At 46.3% G+C, this 21467-nt stretch overlaps 1 protein-coding gene and 1 non-coding gene across 6 annotated transcripts in view; both read right to left on the minus strand.

Moving 5' to 3' along the window:
- Positions 1 to 21467, minus strand: part of LOC126284041 (bifunctional heparan sulfate N-deacetylase/N-sulfotransferase) — a 1095215-nt gene that overhangs the window by 165991 nt on the left and 907757 nt on the right. The gene's annotated exons all lie outside the window — the stretch shown is intronic.
- Positions 9491 to 9564, minus strand: Trnat-ugu (transfer RNA threonine (anticodon UGU)). The gene has a single exon. It is a non-coding gene; the product is annotated as a tRNA-Thr (tRNA).

Raw genomic sequence — 21467 nt, forward strand, 5'->3', positions numbered from 1 at the left:
AAGTGAGCAACTATTAAAACAAAGGCGTTATTTCTTTCTTTTCACAAAATCTCAATCAAGAATGTTCTATCACGAATGAGAAAATATTTTGCCGACTCAATTTGTATAGGGCGAAATTATAATCGTAAAAACGTAAGAGAAATTATAGCTCGCATTGAAACATTTAAGTATTTATCTAGGTGATGTTGCACAGTGGGACAGTCGAGAAGAACTCTCAACGTAGTTCCATGACCCTCTGCCAAACACTTCAGTGTGAATTGTAGAGTAGTCACCGGCCGCTGTGTAAACTGTACTGTAGTCGCCGGCCGTTTTGACCGAGCGGTTCTAGGCGCTTCAGGTTGGAACTGCGCAACTGCTACGGTCCCAGGTTTGAATCCTGCCTCGGGCATGGATGTGTGTGATGTCCTTAGGTTAGTGAGGTTTAAGTAGTTCTAAGTCTAGGGGACTGATGACCTCAGATGTTAAGTCCAAGTTGGCACTGGTTATGGTGCCGTTGCGTTACACTTAGCGTCGTCCCAGACAGTTCTAACACAATTTTATCCCTATATGTAATTATTACACAAAGCCAAAGTCATTTTAAAACTCTCTTGAAACAATCACTGCAATTATTTTTCGGCGTTGCATTACAATTGCAGTACAATTTTCTTGGATATCCTAAACTGCGTCATAACAATGTGGTTTCACTGCCAACTTCAATTCGGGGAAAAACCAAACGTCGAATGGTCAAATAAGCCGATACCGGTAGTGGATGATGTAGCACTGTGATCCATTTGCTGGCGAGAAACTCGTGCACCGTCTTCGCTTTGTGGGCTGGGTTAATGTAATGGAGGAGCAACTAGGAACCCGCCCGTCGGTATTCCAGTGGAATTCTACGAATTCTTGGCCACAAACGCTGGATGACTTAGAAAACCTGATGTTGCCTCACTGGTCCACTGCCATTTTACGACGGGTTTTAGGCACGTACTGTGACATTCGTGGCCAAAAACCCGCTGCAGCAATGCTTTGACTCTCTACACAGCTGTTTTGGAAACTTGGAGGATCATAATGCCTTACCTCACTACGAGGTGGAGTTTGGGATTTCACACGAGCAGTCCTAAAGCAACTGGGACAAACTGTGTTTTCACACGACCCGCTTTTCATTTCGTAATGACTAGTTGCATACTAGATAGCGGGTTACAAAATGGCCACCATTTTCGTAACGTAGCATTAAAACGGTTTTTCGTGCTCTCCCGTTTGATAGTATTTGACTGCAAATTTCTGTTTATCCCCCTGTCACAAGAGTTGTTCCTCGCCCGCGGGCCACCGTGTTCGCCAGAAACCGAGTGGCCGTACAACAGACGTCGCGCATCGTGAAGCTCCCCTCGGTCTTTTGCCCTACTGGGCCACTCGAAGCGAGCCAAACCGACGGCAGTGGCGAAACCTCCAGCGAGCGACGGACGCTGGCGAGAACGGTCGCGTCAGAACTACGCTGAAGCACCAGAGAAACTGGTATAGGCATGCGTATTCAAATACAGATATACGTAAACAGGCAGAATACGGCTCTGCGCTCGACAGCGGTTATATAAGACAACAAGAGTGCGGCGCGGTTGTTAGATCGGTTGCTGCTGCTACACTGGAAGGTTATCAAGATTTAAGAGCGTTTGAACGTGGTTTACAGTCGGCGCACGAGCGATGGGACATAGCATCTCCGAGGTGGCGATGAAGGGGGGATTTTCCTGTACGACCGTCTCACGAGTGTACCGTGAATGTCACGAATCCGGTAAAACATCCAATCTCCGACATCGCTGATATCTGAAGAAGATCCTGTAAAAAACGGGACCAATGATGACTGAAGAGAATCGTGCAACGTGACAGAAGTGAAACCCTTCCGCAAACTGCTGCACATTTCAATGCTGGGCCAACCACAAGTGTCAGCGTGAATCAAATCAACGAAACATCATCGATATGGCCTTTCGAAGGCAAATAATCACTGGTGCACTCTTAATGACTGTGCGACACAAAGCTTTACGCCTCGCCTGGGCCCGTCAACACCGGCATTGAACCGTCAATGACTGGAAAGATGTTGCCTGGTTGATCAAGTCGCGTTTCAGATTGTATCGAATGGATGGACGTGTACGGGTATGGAGACAGCCTTATGAATCCATGGATCCTGCAAGCCAGCAGGGAATTGTTCATGCTGGTGGAGGCTCTATAATGGTATGGAGCGTGTGCAGCTTGAGTGATATGGGACCCCTGTTACGTCTACATACGACTCGACAGGTGACACGTACGCAATCATTCTATCTCATCACCTGCATCCGTTCATGTCCATTGTGGATTCCGACTCACTTGGCCAATTCCAGCACGACAATACGATACCCCTTATGCCCAGAACTGCTACAGAGTGGTTCCAGGAACACTCACTTCCGCTGGCCACCAATCTCCCCAGACATGACTATTACTGAACATATCTGGACGCCTTGTAACGTGCTGTTCAGACGACATCTCCACCCTTCCTACACTTAAGAATTTATAGACAGCCCTGCAGAGTTCATAGAGTCAATTCCCTCCAGCACCACTTCAGACATTAGTCGAGTACAAGCCAGTCGTGACGTGGCACTTCCGCGAGCTCGCGGAGGCCCTATACATGTTAGGCAGGTGTACCAGTTACTTTGGCTCTTCAGTGACATCGGCAGCGATCCGACCCGGCCGAGTTCTCTTCTGTGCGCCGCGGCGGCCACTAGTCATCGATCACGAGCCCAGGAGACGGCGTCCGACCGCCCACACCGCGGCCGATGACTCGTGGAGGCGACGGTCACGAGATAACTCCGGAGTACCGCGACCGCGCCCGCTCCCCGAACGGGGGCGGCGCCATTACGCCCGGGGCGCCGCCTCTGCGATCCTCGCTGGCGATAAAACTAATTAACACGCTCCGGCCTCCAGAACAAAAACACCCGGTATGCGACTGGACTCACACGATGCATCGATCCAGTACGCTGATAAAGAGTGCTCCGTCACGGGACGCGGAAGTGCAGATCGCGTGGGAGACTACCTCCCTCTGTAGCAATTACATATGGACGAAATAAACCGAAACTAATTCATTTCATTTTTAACGTTGTATATGGGTGACCTATGGCATCATTCCATTTCGGTTTGGCTTTCGAATTAAATGGCTAAAAAGTGAATAACTACCGTGAAACGGTGTGCCGGACCGAGAATCGAACTCGGGACGTTTGCCTTTCGCGGGCAAGTGCTCTACCAGCTGAGCTACCCAAGCACGACTCACGCCCCGTCCTCGCAACTATACTTCTACCAGTACCTCGTCTCCTACCTTTCAAACTTTACAGAAGCTCTCCTGCGAACCATGCAGAACTAGCACTCCTGAAAGAAAGGATATTGCGGAGACATGGCTTAGCCACAGCCTGGAGGATGTTTCCAGAATGAGATTTTCACTCTGCAGCGGAGTGTGCGCTGATATGAAACTTCCTGGCAGATTAAAACTGTGTGCCGGACCGAGAATCGAACTCGGGACGTTTGCCTTTCGCGGGCAAGTGCTTTACCATCTGAGCTACCGAAACACGACTCACGCTCCGTCCTGACAGCTTTACTTCTGCCAGTACCTCTCCTACCTTCCAAACTTTACAGGAGCTCTCCTGCGAATATCCTTTCTTTCAGAGTGCTAGTTCAGAAAGGTTCGCAGAAGAGCTTCTGTAAAGTTTGCAAAGTAGGAGACGAGGTACTGGCAGAAAAAAAGCTGTGAGGACGGGGCGTGAGTCTTGCTTGGGTAGCTCAGTTGCTAGAGCACTTGCTCGCGAAAGGGAAATGTCCCGAGTTCGAGTCTCGGTCCGGCACACAACTTTAATCTGCCGCTAAGTTTCACATCTGCGCACACTCCGCTGCAGAAGGAAGACCACATTCTGAATAACTACTGTTTATTTCGTCCATTTTAATTGTCTTGCATGGTGTTCTAGATCTTTGTTATGGATCAGGAACGTCGAATTGTGCACATCTGCTAAATTGGTACAGCGTGACTTATTCAGGGAGGGTGGCGCGGATGTTAGATGCACAGACTGTTTGCAATTAAACATAGATGGGCCTCTTATCTTCAAAATAGACATTTTCTACTGGCAACTCGACAATCTTATTTCTCACGCCATGCACCCCTCAAATTATATTTAGTAATTGTTCCCTTTACTTTTCTGTTGACGTGTTCTCCACTGCGCCTGACGATACTGTACAGAGAGTACACACCGTATTACCTTACGCTATAGACCAGTGGTTACCACCACTTCTTAGAACATTAAGATTGAACATTACTTGTCATCCGAAACTGCCAACTAAGTTTAGTACTCAACTAAACTTTGAGTTGAAAAACGTACTTAAACTATATAACTATACGATTAATAAAATGCTCGAAATACATCGTGTATTGAAATAAAAATCCCGATTAGCGGCTAAAGACGATTTGTTTCATTTTTTATAAAAATTAAATGTTTTGTCGGTGTTGTATTACACCAGGAAATGATGAGTTGGTACCCTCTTTTAAATTATATTTCATCTAGGTCACTGCTCATTATTCAAATACCCCGTTCACACCTCTAAGAGTTGTGCCGAATGAAATCAGTATTCCCATTGCTTTTTCCAAAGATAATAGTCGCCATCAAATTTTTTCCAAAGTGTTTGCGATTTTATTTCATCAAAGATAATCATTACTATGTTGTCCTCGCGAAGAGAAAGACGTTGTACATTGCTTCAAATTATAAAATATGAAAATATTATTCCGTTCGCTGAAAACTGTCTTAGAACCCAGAAGTTGATCTTTTTCGATTCTCCTGCACAGCAAGTAGAATTTATTGCTGACTTGCTTTATGTGTGTTGCTTTCGTCATATATCATTAACAGCTCAGGAGATTTGCATCGGTAAGTCCTAAGTTTGCTGCGAACAACGCCAAACTTATAGTGTGGTGTTAGACTATTCGGCGTTTTCCGGATTTATTGCTCGAAAAAAAAAAAACAACAGGGTGTGCCGCGTTGGAAATAAATAACCTGTCAGCCTGGGTCGTTCGGCGGACGACAGCTGTCTGGTGGATCACTGGAAGACGCGCGGGGCGATCGTTCGGTCCTACCACTGGACCACGCGCCCAGCAGAGACAGACAGAGAGGGAGACACACAGAGCCTGCCCTAGGCTTAGCGCAACCAGACGTTCGTATTTCAAAATTTTACAAAAAAAATAAATATTGTGATGCCGCAGTTGCAAGGGACGGTGATGTCATGCTTATAAGTACACTGCACTTCAGGAAAAGTAGAAGTAGTTATCAGAGTTGAAAATCACTAGCACAACACTGTCAAAAACAATGCAACAGTGCAAAATGTTTTCTGTTATTTTATGAACGGTTTCGATCTGTACGTTCATCATCAGGTATGTCTGGCATTGCGACTAGGACAGAAAACATAAGAAACCTGCTGGCAAGAGGGCACTTTCAAAATATATGAAATATACTATGATAAACAGACACAACTGGCTAGCAGTCTGCCACGACAGATAGTATACTCATGTACAAGTTTCTTTACGCCTCATGTATTAGTTTAGAATGCAGTCGTATTTGACGACACCGCAGGTATAGGTGTATCTTTCGTCGATTTTCTTTTGCGACTCAGTAAGTAATTATTAGCATTAATAACTTCGGAATTGCCACCACCATGGCGATTCTGTCAAAACGAAGCGTTTGTGGGAATGAGGCCATCCTCATGCGCAGGGTGTGGTGGCAAAAAACTCTTTCACTCTTTCACTGCCATTTATTTTTTTAGGGTGAAAGTCATCAACTTATGGTTATTTTAATTAACCTCAGGAAGACGCACACTGGGATACATTTAGCCAACAACTGAGGACGTAGGTTGCAAGTGCTACTCTGAGATGGAGTTGTTGGCACAGGAGAGCAATTCGTGGCGGGTCGCATCAAACGAGTAAAAGACTGATGACTCCAAAAGAAAAAGTCATGTCTGGATGATAGGAGCAATCTCCAGTTGTGTATTACACCTGCAGACAAACATATCTCTGTTTTATTTGTGTCTGAGTGCGGCATTTCCCTGACACACTGTGGTTCTATTAGACATGGGAAAGTGACTTAGAAGAGCAAGTGAACGGAATGGACGGTGCCTCGAAAAGATGTAACAAGACCAACATTAACAAAAGTAAAGGGAGGACAATGGAGCCTAGTCGAATCACACCATCGAAACACACCATAAGATGGCTGAGAGAAATGGACTAGGAAATGAAATATTAAAATTAGAAGTTGAGTTTTGCTATTCGGCCAACAAAATAGCTGATGGTGGAAAAAGTAGAGAGGATATAAAATGCAAACTGTCAATAACAAGAAAAGCATTTCTGACAAAAACGAATTTCTTAAGATCGTATATAAATTTAAGTGCCAGGAAGTCTTCTCTGCAGATATTTATCTGAAGTGTCACCATGCATGGCATTGAAACGCGGGCTGTTCATGAAAGAAGAGAACAGAATATTTTGAAATGTGGTAGTATAGAGGAGTGCTGAAGATTAGATCGGTAGACAGAATAAATAATGAGGATGTTCGGAATCGAATTTGGGGAAAAAAGAAAATTATCGCACAACTTGACTAGGTGGAGGATGGTTGATAGGACACGCCCTGAGGCGTCAATGGGTGTTAAATTTGGTGAAGGGGATAAAAACTTCGGAGAGAGACCAGAGCTCGAATACAGTAACCGAGTTCAAATGAATGCAGGTTGCAGTAGCTGTATGCAGTTGAACAGAATTGCTCAGGATAGACCAGCGTGGAGAGCTGCTGAAAATACCAAGTCTTCGAACCGTTGATCAGAACGAAACAGTGATGATAGATGTGACTGTTTATAACATAATTTTGTTTTCGTGTTTATCTTCCCTGAAGCAATTACTCCACGGTGAGAACCACTGCAGTAGGCCCAACGCCGTTTATAATTCTTTGAATGTTAGTAAGAGCATCTTGCTCAGAAGTGCGGTGGTGGTGGTGGTGGTGGTGGTGGTAGTTAGTGTTTAACGTCCCGTCGACAACGTGGTCATTAGAGACGGAGCGCAAGCTCGGGTTAGGGAAGGATTGGGAAGGAAATCGGCCGTGCCCTTTCAAAGGAACCATCCCGGCATTTGCCTGAAACGATTTAGGGAAATCACGGAAAACCTAAATCAGGATGGCCGGAGACGGGATTGAACCGTCGTCCTCCCGAAAGCGAGTCAGAAGTGCAGCTCTGCTACATAAGTATAAATCCGAAACCCCTAAAACTTCCTGCCGTTCATGTAGCATTTAGCTTACACACACCCCCTCACCATACTCACGCTCACAATTAGAAAGGGGACTACACAGTTATCGAACTCTCTCTCTCTCTCTCTCTCTCTCTCTCTCTCTCTCTCTCTCTCTCTCACACACACACACACACACACACACACACACACACACACACACACACACACACACACATTTTTTATTTTCGGCACATACAAAACAAAGGTAAAACATCACTCTCATGAAGCAGTAAAATCTGGCTCGCAAACGATTTCGACATAATCGATTTTGAAGTTTTCCGAGAGTCTCTACCTCACCAAAATTGGCACCATATTCCGATGGAGGGCGTGGGTCTATCGTAGTTAACTCCTCCATTATGTGGGTGGAACCGGTTCAATCCCGAACCGACAGAAAATTTTTAACGAAGGTGCAGGTTCTATGAGCATTTTCTCAAAGCGTAAAATGCACAAAGATGAAAAATAGGCGGTAACGCTCTAAAGTGATAATGGCTGGTTCAAGTCTCGTATTTGTTGTTGTTGTGGTCTTCAGTCCTGAGACTGGTTTGATGCAGCTCTCCATGCTACTCTAACCTGTGCATCTCCCAGTACCTACTGCAACCTACATCCTTCTGAATGTGCTTAGTGTATTCATCTCTTGGTCTCCCTCTACGATTTTTACCCTCCACGCTGCCCTCCAATACTAAATTGGTGATCCCCTGATGCCTCAGAACTTGTCCTACCAACCGATCCCTTCTTCTTGTCAAGTTGTGCCACAAACTCCTCTTCTCCCCAATTCTATTCAGTACCTCCTCATTAGTTATGTGATCTACCCATCTAATCTTCAGCATTCTTCTGTAGCACCACATTTCGAAAGCTTCTTTTCTCTCCTTGTCCAAACTATTTATCGTCCGCGTTTCACTTCCATATATGGCTACACTCCATACAAATACTTTCAGAAACGACTTTCTGACACTTAAATCTATACTCTATTTTAACAAATTTCTCTTTTTCTGAAACGCTTTTCTTGCCATTGCCAGTCTAAATTTTATATCCTCTCTACTTCGACTATCATCAGTTATTTAGCTCCCCAAATAGCAAAACTCCTTTACTACTTTAAGTGTCTCATTTCCTAATCTAATTCGCTCAGGATCACCCGACTTAATTCGATTACATTCCATTATCCTGGTTTTGCTTTTGTTGATGTTCACCTTATATCCTCCTTTCAAGACACTGTCCATTCCGTTCAACTGCTCTTCCAAGTCCTTTGCTGTCTCTGAAAGAATTACAATGACATCGGCGAACCTCAAAGTTTTTATTTCTTCTCCATGGATTTTAATACCTACTCCGAATTTTTCTTTTGTTTCCTTTACTGCTTGCTCAGTATAACATTCAGTAACATCGGGGCTACAATCCTGTCTCACTCCCTTCCCAACCACTGCTTCCCTGTCATGCCCCTCGGCTCTTATAACTGCCATCTGATTTCTGTACAAATTGTTAATAGCCTTTCGCTCCCTGTATTTTACCCCTGCCAGCTCTCGCATTAGTCATAATTTTTTCCATTCTTCGTTAAATTAGAATACCCACGTCATTAAAATATGAAATTCATCATATACAGGGTTTATCTGAAATGAATGCAGAAAACAAGATGGTTCAAATGGCTCTGAGCACTATGGGACTTAACATGTGAGGTCCTCAGTCCTCTAGAACTTAGAACTACTTAAACCTAACTAACCTCAGGACGTTACACAAATGCATGCTCGAGGCAGGATTCGAACCTGAGACCGTTGTGGTCACTCGGTTCCAGACTGTAGCGCCTAGAACCGCTCGGCCACCAAGGCCGGCTCAAGAGGGTAGGCACGCAACATCGCATCCGAGACGTAATTGTGGCAGGTCTGTATGGCAACATTTTCAATGTATTTGTGGCACCAAGGTAAATGGGAAGTGAGTGTGAAGCTTTATTTGAATACAGTTACAAAATTTTAATGAAATGAACACCCTTTTTTTGTGTAATCTCATTTTGTTCGTTACAGTTCGTTGCAATTGTTCGCGGCGGATTTGGCGGACGTCCCCTGACGACCATTGAAGTTCGTTGTTGATCCATTAACTCAGTTATTTTATTACAGAGGGCAGCTAGCCCTCTGACCGAACACGCTGAGCTACCGTGCCGGCTCCTTAGCTGCTTACAGGCGTTGACATACGTCAACGGGGACAGATGAATATGTGTGCCCCGACCGGGACTCGAACCCGGGACCTCCTGCTTACATGGCAGACGCTCTATCCATCTGAGCCACCGAGGACACGGAGGATAGCGCGACTGCAGGGATTTATCCCTGGCACGCCTCCCACGAAACCCACATTCTCAACGTATTGTCCCGCACTACATTCGTAGTGCCCCCGCCCATTATACTCATTACTCGCGGCGCGTTGCCGATTCCCGTATATATATATATATTCCTGGAAATGGAAAAAAGAACACATTGACACCGGTGTGTCAGACCCACCATACTTGCTCCGGACACTGCGAGAGGGCTGTACAAGCAATGATCACACGCACGGCACAGCGGACACACCAGGAACAGCGAGCGGTGTTGGCCGTCGAATGGCGCAAGCTGCGCAGCATTTGTGCACCGCCGCCGTCAGTGTCAGCCAGTTTGCCGTGGCATACGGAGCTCCACCGCAGTCTTTAACACTGGTAGCATGCCGCAACAGCGTGGACGTGAACCGTATGTGCACTTGACGGACTTTGAGCGAGGGCGCATAGTGGGCATGCGGGAGGCCGGGTGGACGTACCGCCGAATTGCTCAACACGTGGGGCGTGAGGTCTCCACAGTACATCGATGTTGTCGCCAGTGGTCGGCGGAAGGTGCACGTGCCCGTCGACCTGGGACCGGACAGCAGCGACGCACGGATGCACGCCAAGACCGTAGGATCCTACGCAGTGCCGTAGGGGACCACACCGCCACTTGCCAGCAAATTAGGGACACTGTTGCTCCTGGGGTATCGGCGAGGACCATTCGCAACCGTCTCCATTAAGCTGGGCTACGGTCCCGCACACCGTTAGGCCGTCTTCCGCTCACGCCCCAACATCTTGCAGCCCGCCTCCAGTGGTGTCGCGACAGGCGTGAATGGAGGGACGAATGGAGACGTGTCGTCTTCAGCGATGAGAGTCGCTTCTGCCTTGGTGCCAATGATGGTCGTATGCGTGTTTGGCGCCGTGCAGGTGAGCGCCACAATCAGGACTGCATACGACCGAGGCACACAGGGCCCACACCCGGCATCATGGTGTGGGGAGCGATCTCCTACACTGGCCGTACACCTCTGGTGATCGTCGAGGGGACACTGAATAGTGCACGGTACATCCAAACCGTCATCGAACCCATCGTTCTACCATTCCTAGACCGGCCAGAGAACTTGCTGTTCCAACAGGACAATGCACGTCCGCATGTATCCCGTGCCACCCAACGTGCTCTAGAAGGTGTACGTCAACTACCCTGGCCAGCAAGATCCCCCATTGAGCATGTTTGGGACTGGATGAAGCGTCGTCTCACGCGGTCTGCACGTCCAGCGCGAACGCTGGTCCAACTGAGGCGCCAGGTGGAAATGGCATGGCAAGCCGTTCCACAGGACTACATCCAGCATCTCTACGATCGTCTCCATGGGAGCATAGCAGCCTGCATTGCTGCGAAAGGTGCATTTACACTGTACTAGTGCCGACATTGTGCATGCTCTGTTGCCTGTGTCTATGTGCCTGTGGTTCTGTCAGTGTGATCATCTGATGTATCTGACCCCAGGAATATGTCAATAAAGTTTCCCCTTCCTGGGACAATGAATACACGGTGTTCTTATTTCAATTTCCAGTAGTGTATATGTATATACAAAATTTGCGGGAAATTACGCCCTCTTGCTTGAAGGTAAGACGTGCAACGACGATGGTGTGGCTGTCGCACTCTTTCAAACACTCCTAGCAAAGTGGACATTGCATCGGAGGCTGCCATAATGCGCACTATCAGCCCTTCATCAGTCTCAATGGCTGTTTCATAGACAACAGACTTCAGGTGGCCCCAGCACCAAACATCAGTGGGCGTCCAGATGGGGGAACGTGCAGGCTATGTTACCGGGCCACCGCGCCCTGTCCCGGTCTCACAAAAGATTTCATCCAAGTGCTGCGCCATCGTGTCGGTACCCCGAACAAAGGCGGCGTGCGCGGTTTCCCGTGCCCGCACGTCTCTAGTGTGGCTGTTGAATATGCCCTCTCGACTAAAGGATGCCTCATCCGTGAAAGGTACACGGTTCGGAAAGTTCAGTTGAACGAGACACCTTTGCAAAAACTACTGGTAAAATGCAATTCGACGTGCAAAATCATCTGGGTTAAGGCCGTAAACCTTGTGAATATGGTAGGGAGCAAATCATCTTCGTGCCATCCAAGCCAAATAGTAGAATGGCTTACATCCATTTCCCGTACAAGAGGCCGCGAGGTTATTGAGGGTGTGTTTTCCAGCAGTGACAACGCCTCCTCTCCAAGCCCTGGTGCACGCACGGTGCGTTGACCACCGCGACCGTCAGGCCTTCGCACCACTAACACAACATTAGTACACCGGGTTTGTGCCATTACAAGAACGTGCCAATCGAAAACGTACAACCTCTCTCTTAGGATCTGCGGATGGCAGTAAATGTCCGTGGATCTAGCCGAACGTACAAACGTTGGGCAGCGTCAGCCTTTCCATCCGCCGGCTGCTAAGCACAGTGCATGTCTGCCCTTTCCTCCCAAGAATAGCGCTCCATACCCTGTCCGCTCCACACAGTAACAAACTGACGCATGGCGAACCAGACTCCGCAGTGTGTACAGGTGCTGCCGTCTATGCAACTCCCATCAAACAGGCATTTGCACGGCCAAAAACAACGCGTTAACGTCCTAGTAAGGGGCGGAAACGCCGTAGTGTTATCCCGCCAGGAATATCCGCAATTATGTCGACATCAGCGTTTCCTAATAAAGGTCATAAAACTTCACGTCTCTTTTGCCTTGATGTCACAAATACACCGAGATCGTTGCCCTGCAGACCTGTTACCATGGCGTCTCGGATGGGACGTTGTGTGCCTACCTTCTCGGCGACGCGGTATGCTGATCAAGGATGCCGATATGGGTTGCTATGTAAAATGAACCACCAGCCCTCTCATTTTCTACATTCATTTCAGATACACCCTGTATATGCTACATAACACATGTCTAATTATCGTTTTCATAAAAATCACATTTGAAGTACAAGGGAAATGCAATAAAAAATCAACATTTGTACCGTGTGATCGATGACGTGACAACTAATGTTATCCGTGTTTGTCGCCCTTTATTGCTCTGGCTCCTGCAAGCCTACATCTGTGGTACGAAGCAATGGACGACGCCCAAATGAAGAGTATTTCATTTTGCGTTTTTCCTCGAAAAATTTAATCTGAAATCTTTAAAATCTACGTTCTTTATTAGCAATCTTTTATAAAAGATCGTTAATTAATAATTTATGTTTGCAATTAAAACTGAAATTTCTCCGCGAGTATGAAGACATGCAGGTTTCATTAAAAAAATGATGGTGCGGTAAAAAATAAGTTAACTGGCACACACCAGCTGAATTTTATATTTAGATGCTGTAGGTATTGAATCAGAATGGAAAAAAATAACATAACCGAGACTGGAACCAGCGATCCAGCGTTTAGCAGTCTCGAGCGCAACCAGTCTTTTTCGTCACAGAGCATGCACCTTTCTTTAAAGAATTGCAGTGGCCGGTACTTGCACCCAGGCTGCCCTCGTGGGAGGCAAGCATTTTACCACAAAGCCACGAACCTTCTAACATTCTGCGTGGTGTCTGTTTGTTCTAAGTCGTGTCTCCCTACCACTTTCGCGCAACGACGCTCTGAGCGTGTTTTTTAGGGCACTGACTAGTTTGCGCATGGGAGGAGACGCCAGACCACACATGACATGTAGAATTCAGAAGAGTTCAGTGAGACTAGCGATGATATAACCAAATACTTAATGATCTCAGCGTCAGCTCCTCTGCACTCCCTGTAAAAGAATCTTAATACTAACTAAATTTAGTGGAAGCGGTTGAAGGCTTTCCTAATTTTAGTTAGCTGGTAAAATAACGTCCAAAAAGCAGTTAAGTTTACCATTCGAATTTTTATTCTACTCACAAAACATCGTTTATAAATTGCACTATTGATAAAAGGAAATATTTTAATTCAGGATGATAAAAACCAACTGCATTCAACAGAAATGTGAACGAATATTCCCTGAATGGGTTTCCAAGTTCTACAATGGATCGAAGCATGACCAATGCCATATCGCATCTATAATCTAGGATTTAGTTAAGTTTCATAAAAGAGAAAACTATCAAAATGGTCTACAGTGACCCTCAATTATCGTTAATTACTTATTTAACTTGTCGTAAATTACAGTGGCTGATGTGGCTTCTCAATAACTATATAACAGAAAAATCATCACGCTTCAGATTTTAACTTCTAGTAGCAAATGTGAACACCATGAGCTTTAACTGACGATCGACACTAGTATTACGAAAAAAGGGGATGTAACAGATGAGACTTCTGCAATTCTGAGTGAAGCGTTATACGCTGTTATGCGGCATCGCATGCGTCGTTACCGTGCGGTGTTTAGGCAGCGTCAGGGGGCGGCGGGCGGCACAGCTCCACGCATCTCGCCGTCTCGGAAGCAACTCTCTCCTGATTTCTCCTTACTACAATTTACAGAAGTTGGTTAAAAAAAGCTATCTGGCTGTGTTTTCAACTGACCAATCAGGGTCTCAATGTTGAACTTAAGCACCACCAATAAAAATTCTGCCTATCCAATGAGAAACGTTATACGTTTCGTGGTGGGGCAATGTTTTTAACGTTTGCAACGTAACAGAGACGTGAAAAAGTCTCACGCTAAAACGTGCAGCTGGTGTGGCCCTTTTAGTGTTATCGTAAGATCTATACTGTTCTTCTGGAGGCCTCTATCTTTTTAACAATGGCTGGTGGGTGGTTCTGGCGGTCAGCTGGCGACGTGGATGTCCGTCCCTTATTGTAGGGCCTCCTTGCCTACACGATTCTGCTCTCGGCTTCTGTTCTCGTTTCTCCCCTCGGAACTGCGTCTGTTTCACGGTGGGGAAGTATGACATGCATTTAGGCGTTCTTGTGTTAGTCTGTGGTATTCCATTTGCTCACTCGTTGATCGTATTAATTTGGATAATTTAATGTCAGGATTTATTCGGAGCTATGTGTCATACTGTCGAAATTGCTTATCATGTCAGGGTTTTCATAGAAGGTGTTGGATTTGCCTGACACCTTACAACCCCGTCGAAAAATTCCCTCAACTTTTGGTAAACTAAAGACGCTCAGTTACCTTCCAAGCCAAATTAGTCGAGAATTTTTGACAGTTCCATCGAACTGCTTTGCAGGACTGATACTTGACTTGCGAACACCCAGTTCCAAAAATATAAAAAAAAAAAACTACAGAAGTCTAATTACCGTGTGTTCTCCTCGTTAGCCACACAGCGCAGCTGCAAGCACACGGACGGAAACGACGAGCAGGCGGCCGCCTCATTCCCTCACCGCTGCCGCGCTGCCAACTCGGGACACGGCTGCCAACTTCCCCGCGACAAACGGCGATCTGTGGGCGTGGCGCCACTGGCCGCAGTTGCGAAACGGGGCTACCAACGGCCAGCAGCGGTCGGGCGTCGATGACAGCCCACATTACGACCACACTATATCAGGAAGGTGGTGGAAAATTTTCGATACTATCAGGAGTGTGGATATAACTAAGTTTATACGCTACATGCCAAACGTAACGATTGATGGGAACAGGACGGTGCTTATGTAGCTCTGTCAGTGTTGGTAGGCCAGCGGTCTTGCCTCAGTGGTGGAACCAGTTCCCTTCCGAGCACCAAAATGAAGTGCCGCCACGTTGGCTAGCTCTACGATGGGTTAGCCGGCCGGAGTGGCCGAGCGGTTCTGGACGCTACAGTCTGGAACCGCGCGACCGCTACGGTCGCAGGCTCGAATCCTACCTCGGGCATGGATGTGTGTGATGTCCTTAGGTTAGTTAGGTTTAAGTAGTGCTCAGAACCATTTGAACCACTTTTTTCTACGATGGGTTACCGTCCAGGTCTGCCGAGTGCTGTTGGGAAGCGGGGAGGACTCAGCCCTTGTGAGACCACTTTAGGAGCTACATGACTTAGAGAAGTGCCGGCTCCGAGCACGAAAACTGACAACGACTGAGAGAGCAGTCTACTGTCTACATCGCCCCTCCTTACCCACATCCAGTGAAGCATATTGTTTGAGGATGACATGGCGGTCGGTCCATACCGTTACGAGTTCAGAGAGCTGTTCGGACCGAGTTTACTTTAGTTGTTCGTAGTGGTGAAGCCTTGTCTTATTGTGGTGTGCGTACTGTAAGACCTTCGGTAGACACACCATCAGATTATTTGCCTTGTCGCGCTAACGAAGTAGGTGAGTGTCAGCAATATGTCTCGTGGTCTTATCGTGGCGTGTTTATCTTCCGCCGTTAGGTCAGACGATAGAAATGTCACTTACACGCTTAGAGTAGCAGATTGACGGTAAGCAACTTTAAAGAGAACTTGATTAATTTTCACACACTTTTATTAAAATAATAAAAGGCATAGACATCACGTAACTTGTTTCTGGATGCTGTTTACAATTGACAATCTGAAGTTCCTTTGGTCTTGGTACATTAATCTTATTCTCACATATCTCTGATAATTGACAAAGTGTCTATTCATTTATCTTCATGGCGATGTACAGGAATATGGTAATCCTTTTAGGCGCAGAGTGAAACTTGACTGTAGACTGGTACAGACAGATGCACACTAATGCAGACATGCAGACAAATGCAGACTGACGAATGAGGGGTCTGTACACTTGTTATAACACCTCGCGCGTTCAGGTATCACTGCGCAAGTGTGATCCGCGACGAGAAAAGGTTCTACGTTAGCAGCAATCTCATTGGCTGCGTTACATATTAATACGCGGATCGGCGGAAGCAGAATTTGGTCCGTCTCTAAGACAGCGCCATCTCGTAGTGCGGAGACGGCCGAGCGCTGCGCCTGCGCTGTTGTGCTTAGCGGGGCGCGTTCTAGTGGGAAAGTTGTGTACGCGCTAACTACGCGGAACTATGTACACAACACTTGTGATCTAGACTGAGGTGAAAAGAAGTCATGGGATAGCGATATGTACATATACACATGGCGGCAGTATCGCGTACACAAGATAAAGCGGCAGTGCACTGGCGGAGCTGTCATTTGTATTCAGATCATTCATGTGAAACGTTTCTGATGTGATTACGGCCGCTCGATGAGATTTAACAGACTTTCAAATCGGAATGGTAGTTGGAGCTACACTCTTGGGACATTTAGTTTCGGAAATAGTTAGGGAATTCAATACTCCGAGATCCACTGTGTCAAGAGTATGCTGAAAATACTAAATTTCGGGCATTATCTCTCACCATGAACAACGCAGTGTCCAACGGCCTTTACTTAACGACAGAGAGCAGCGGCGTTTGCTTAGTTTTGTCAGTGCTAACAGACAAGCAACACTACGTAAAATTACCATATAAACCAGTGTGGGATGTACGACGAACGTATCCTTTATGACAGTATTGGGAAATTTGGCTTTAATGGCTGAGCCCTGCGTGGCTCGTGTTCCCGCCATCATGCATTTCACACCCTGTATTTAACGTACGTGCTAGTTCTGCAAGGTTAGCAGAAGAGCTTCTGTAAAGTTTGGAAGGTAGGAGACGGATACTGGCAGAAGTAAAGCTGTGAGTGCCGGACGTGAGTCGTGCTTCGGTAGCTCAGTTGGTAGAGGACTTGCCCGCGAAAGGCAAAGGTCCCGAGTTCGAGTCTCGGTCGGGCACACAGTTTTAATCTGCCAGGAAGTTTCATATCAGCGCACACTCCGCTGCAGAGTGAAAATCTCATTCTGGACAATTTTATATGTTGTCGCCATTCTGGGAGAAGTCGGTCGGGTGCTGCGGACCAGAGAAGTTGTCCGGGCCGTGCAATCGGCTGCCTCCGCTGCCGGTCCCTGCGCAGAGTCGGAGCTGTCCGATCGCTGCGAGCTCCGTGGTTCACCGACCCAGGACGTCGAAGTTGAGTAGTGGATTCAACTACCCACGCCACGTCCATTCCACGTTTGCCGTTGGGGAGGGTTTCCTGTGAGCAACTCCGAGTGTTTCTAATGCTGAAATTTAGCCGCCATGCGAGGCAATTAACTATATTGGTTTAGTACAATCGGAGTGCACCAGCGGAATTTTCCGCCTAGTGGCCGTTGGTGTTCCGGTTACCTGCCCTGGCCACTAACGTAATTTCAGGCAGCGTCCTTTCCTCGCCGAAGTGGCCGTGCGGTTCTAGGCGCTGCAGTCTGGAACCGCGAGACCGCTACGGTCGCAGGTTCGAATACTGCTTCGGGCATGGATGTGTGTGATGTCCTTAGGTTAGTTAGGTTTAACTAGTTCTAAGTTCTAGGGGAATAATGACCTCAGAAGTTCAGAAGTTGCGACCCACAGTGCTCAGAACCATTTGAACCTTTTTTTTTTCCTTTCCTCACCTGTTGTCCCTGTCCAACATGGTGCGTAGTTTTGACGGCTAATACATATTTCATTGTGGATAATTGGTAACCTTTTGTGTTTGAGTTCTCATGTACTCCGTCGTGGCAAGCAAGCGGTTGGTCCGTGACTGTCCCTTGGTTGGATTAGCACAAATTAAGTGTAGTTCGACTCACCACCTGTCTCGCCTAAGTGAACGAGGGCAGACCGATTCACAGGAGACTCCTGAGTGCCGTTCTCTTAATTATCCTTTTGGCAGTGTTAGTGTTGTCGTAATTTAAATGTATTTTATATTTTTAATTTGGTAAGGCTAATTGTGAGCGTTCAGCCCTGCAAACATGTTTTCAGAGTTTCCTTCAAGTCCAAACATTATCGCCTTCTGCTCTTCAAACGTTATTGTAATTTCCTCTGAAAGATTTTACAAGTTATTGTGTGGCCTTCCGCCACTGGTGTTGCGAAAAGGAAACTTTTAACTTAATGTACTGTTTTACCGAATGTTCCAATATATGTTTCCTTAATATGCAGAATTTAACTTTGCGGCCTTTATCCATCTTATTGGGTTTGTTTATCTCTTTCTGTGCACCTTGTTGGTCATCAGCCCAGTTAGCATCTTAAAACATTGTGGCCGTCTGCCTTCAGTAATCATTATAGTATATTTGGAATTTTGAAGACTTAATCCGGCAATTTTCAGTCGCTCCGCATGCATTCAAAATTGAACTTATTCCAAAGCATCTGTTTGACCATATCGATTAGACCCTACACTACTGGAAAACCGTGAACTGGTCAGAGGAGTCCAGATGTAAGAGCTGATGGTAATATACGAGTATGGCGCATACCCCACGAAGCCATCGACGCAAGTTGGAAACAAGGCAGAGTTGGTGGTGGCTCCATAATGGTGGGGGCTGTGTTTACATGGAATGGACTGGGCCCTCCTGTCCAACGGAATCTATCAGTGACTGTAAATAGCTATATTTGGCTCCTTACAGACCACTTGCAGCCATTCACGAACTTAATGTTCCCAAACGACGATGGAATTTTTATTGATGACACATTTCCTCGTGACTGGTTTGAAGAACCTACTGGACAATTCGAGCGAATGATTTAGCCAACCAGATCGTTCGAAATGAATCCGATCGAAAATCTTTAGGACATATTCGAGAAAATCCTACAGCTTGGCTCAGTATTTCTGCAGGGGGCTTCCAACGGTTTGTTGAATCCTCGCGACATCAAGGTACTGCACTGCGCCGAGAAGGAGGAGATCGGAAACGATGTTAGGAGATAAGCGATGACATTCGTCACCTTAGCGTACGCACTAGGCCCGCCAGTCTTGTCCCGTGGGGAACTACGGGCCCTGAGAGTACTAGTGCGGGACTCTTTCCTCACACTGAACTGTGTGCTCATTCTGTGCCAAGTTTCGTCACAGCCGAGCAACGTGGTGGGAGAGGTCGAGATGTTCGCCGCAGACGAATTCTTCTGCTCCGCCAGACGGCAGAAAGGAGACAGTTCCGGCACAGCTTCACTGACGAAGACACACAAAAACGTTCTCCTACAGCAAGAGACGAGCCCAGGAGAATGTGGATTGAAACTTGTTCTACTTCGAAGATTACCGTCAGTACCTCAACATACCTGGTATGTATACCAATTAGAAGCATCAGTCTCGTTTCTTTAGGGTTAGATGTTGTCAGTTCTACAGAAATGTTCCACCGCTATTGAATAAACTTTGTCACGGCAGTTGCTAGGCGATTCCAAAGACGTATACGTAAGATGAAAACAGGAAGCGATGCGCTGCAGCAGAGATGCAGTTAGAAGAGAGAGATGTGACTTGTCACCTCTTTTAAGTCGGCGGCAGAAAATGATTCCGGCCACTGTCTATCACGGGTACTCCATTTTCAAGAAAGATATGCCGATCCCATGAAGACATGTGATAAGGAGAGGAAGAGGAAGATGGAAGCAGATTAGCGAACATAAGAATGGTGAATATGAAGTAAGATAAAGCAAGTGCGGAGCATGATCAAGATGGACAACTACAATACTGAAGCCAAGTGATGTGAAATTTGGTCAGAAAAGGAGAATGTGAAAATGAAGTAAGAGAGAGTCATAGCAAGTACGGAGCATGGTCAAGATGGACAACTACAACAGTGAAGCCAAGTGAGGAGAAAGCTGGTCAGAAAAGGAGAATGGTAAAGCTGAAAGAGTGAATAGCGGTCGTAAGAAGTGATGTTAAGAAAGTCGAGAAACGCGAGCGTGTTCATAAAAGGTGTATACCGAAGGCTAGCAATGAGTGTAGAAGCAAAACAATATTAAATGATAAAGTTCGACAATGAGAATGGCAAAGTTGAGCAAAGAAAGGCGAACGACGATGTAGAAACTGGAGAACGGCCACGCTGAAAGTGGATGAGAAGGCACAATTGGAAGTGGAAGAAGGTAAAGCAGACAGTGTATAGGGCAAAGCTGAAAGTGGAGGACAGGGAAAGGTTGAAAGAGAAGGATGTCACGGTTCAAAGTGAAACTTGCCAAAAAGCTGAATGTGGAGGATGGAAAATTTTGGAAATGTAGGATGACTGATTTGAGATGGAAGACAGAGAAGCTGAAGTACAAAACAGCGAAGTTGAATATAAGCAATGATAAGAAGGAACGCGAATTCTTTACAGACGAATGGAAAAACTGGTAGAAGCCGTCCTCGGGGACGATCAGTATGGATTCCGTAGAAATACTGGAACACGTGAGGCAACACTGACCTTACGACTTATTTTAGAAGAAAGATTAAGGAAAGGCAAACCTACGTTTCTAGCATTTGTAGACTTAGTGAAAGCTTTGGCAATGTTGACTGGAATACTCTCTTTCAAATTCTGAAGGTGGCAGGCGTAAAATACAGGGAGCGAAAGGTTATTTACAATTTGTACAGAAACCAGATGGCAGTTATAAGAGTCGAGGGATATGAAAGGGAAGCAGTGGTTGGGAAGGGAGTGAGACTGGGTTGTAGCCTATCCCCGATGTGATTCGATCTGTATACTGAGCAAGCAAAAAAGGAAACAAAAGAAAAATTCGGAGTATGTATTAAAATCCATGGAGAAGAATTAAAAAGTTTGAGGTTCGCCGATGACATTGTAATTCTGACAGAGAGCAAAGGACTTGGAAGTAGCCATGTATGGAAGTGAAACGTGGACGGTAAATAGTTTGGACAAGAAGAGAATAGAAGCTTTCGAAATGTGGTGCTACAGAAGAATGCTGAAGATTAGATGGGTAGATCACATAACTAATGAGGAGGTACTGAATAGAATTGGGGAGAAGAGAAGTTTGTGGCACAACTTGACAAGAAGAAGGGATCGGTTGGTAGGACAAGTTCTGAGGTATCAGGGGATCACCAATTTAGTATTGGAGGGCAGCGTGGAGGGTAAAAAATCGTAGAGGGAGACCAAGAGATGAATACAATAAGCAGATTCAGAGGGATGTAGGCTGCAGTAGGTACTGGGAGATGAAGAAGCTTGCACAGGGTAGACTAGCATGGAGAGCTGCATCAAACCAGTCTGAGGACTGACACAACAACAACAACAACAACAACAAGGATCGCGGAGAACAGAAAATATTTCTTTTTTA

The sequence above is a fragment of the Schistocerca gregaria genome, chromosome 8 (genome assembly GCF_023897955.1).
Source record: "Schistocerca gregaria isolate iqSchGreg1 chromosome 8, iqSchGreg1.2, whole genome shotgun sequence".
NCBI lineage: Eukaryota > Metazoa > Arthropoda > Insecta > Orthoptera > Acrididae > Schistocerca > Schistocerca gregaria.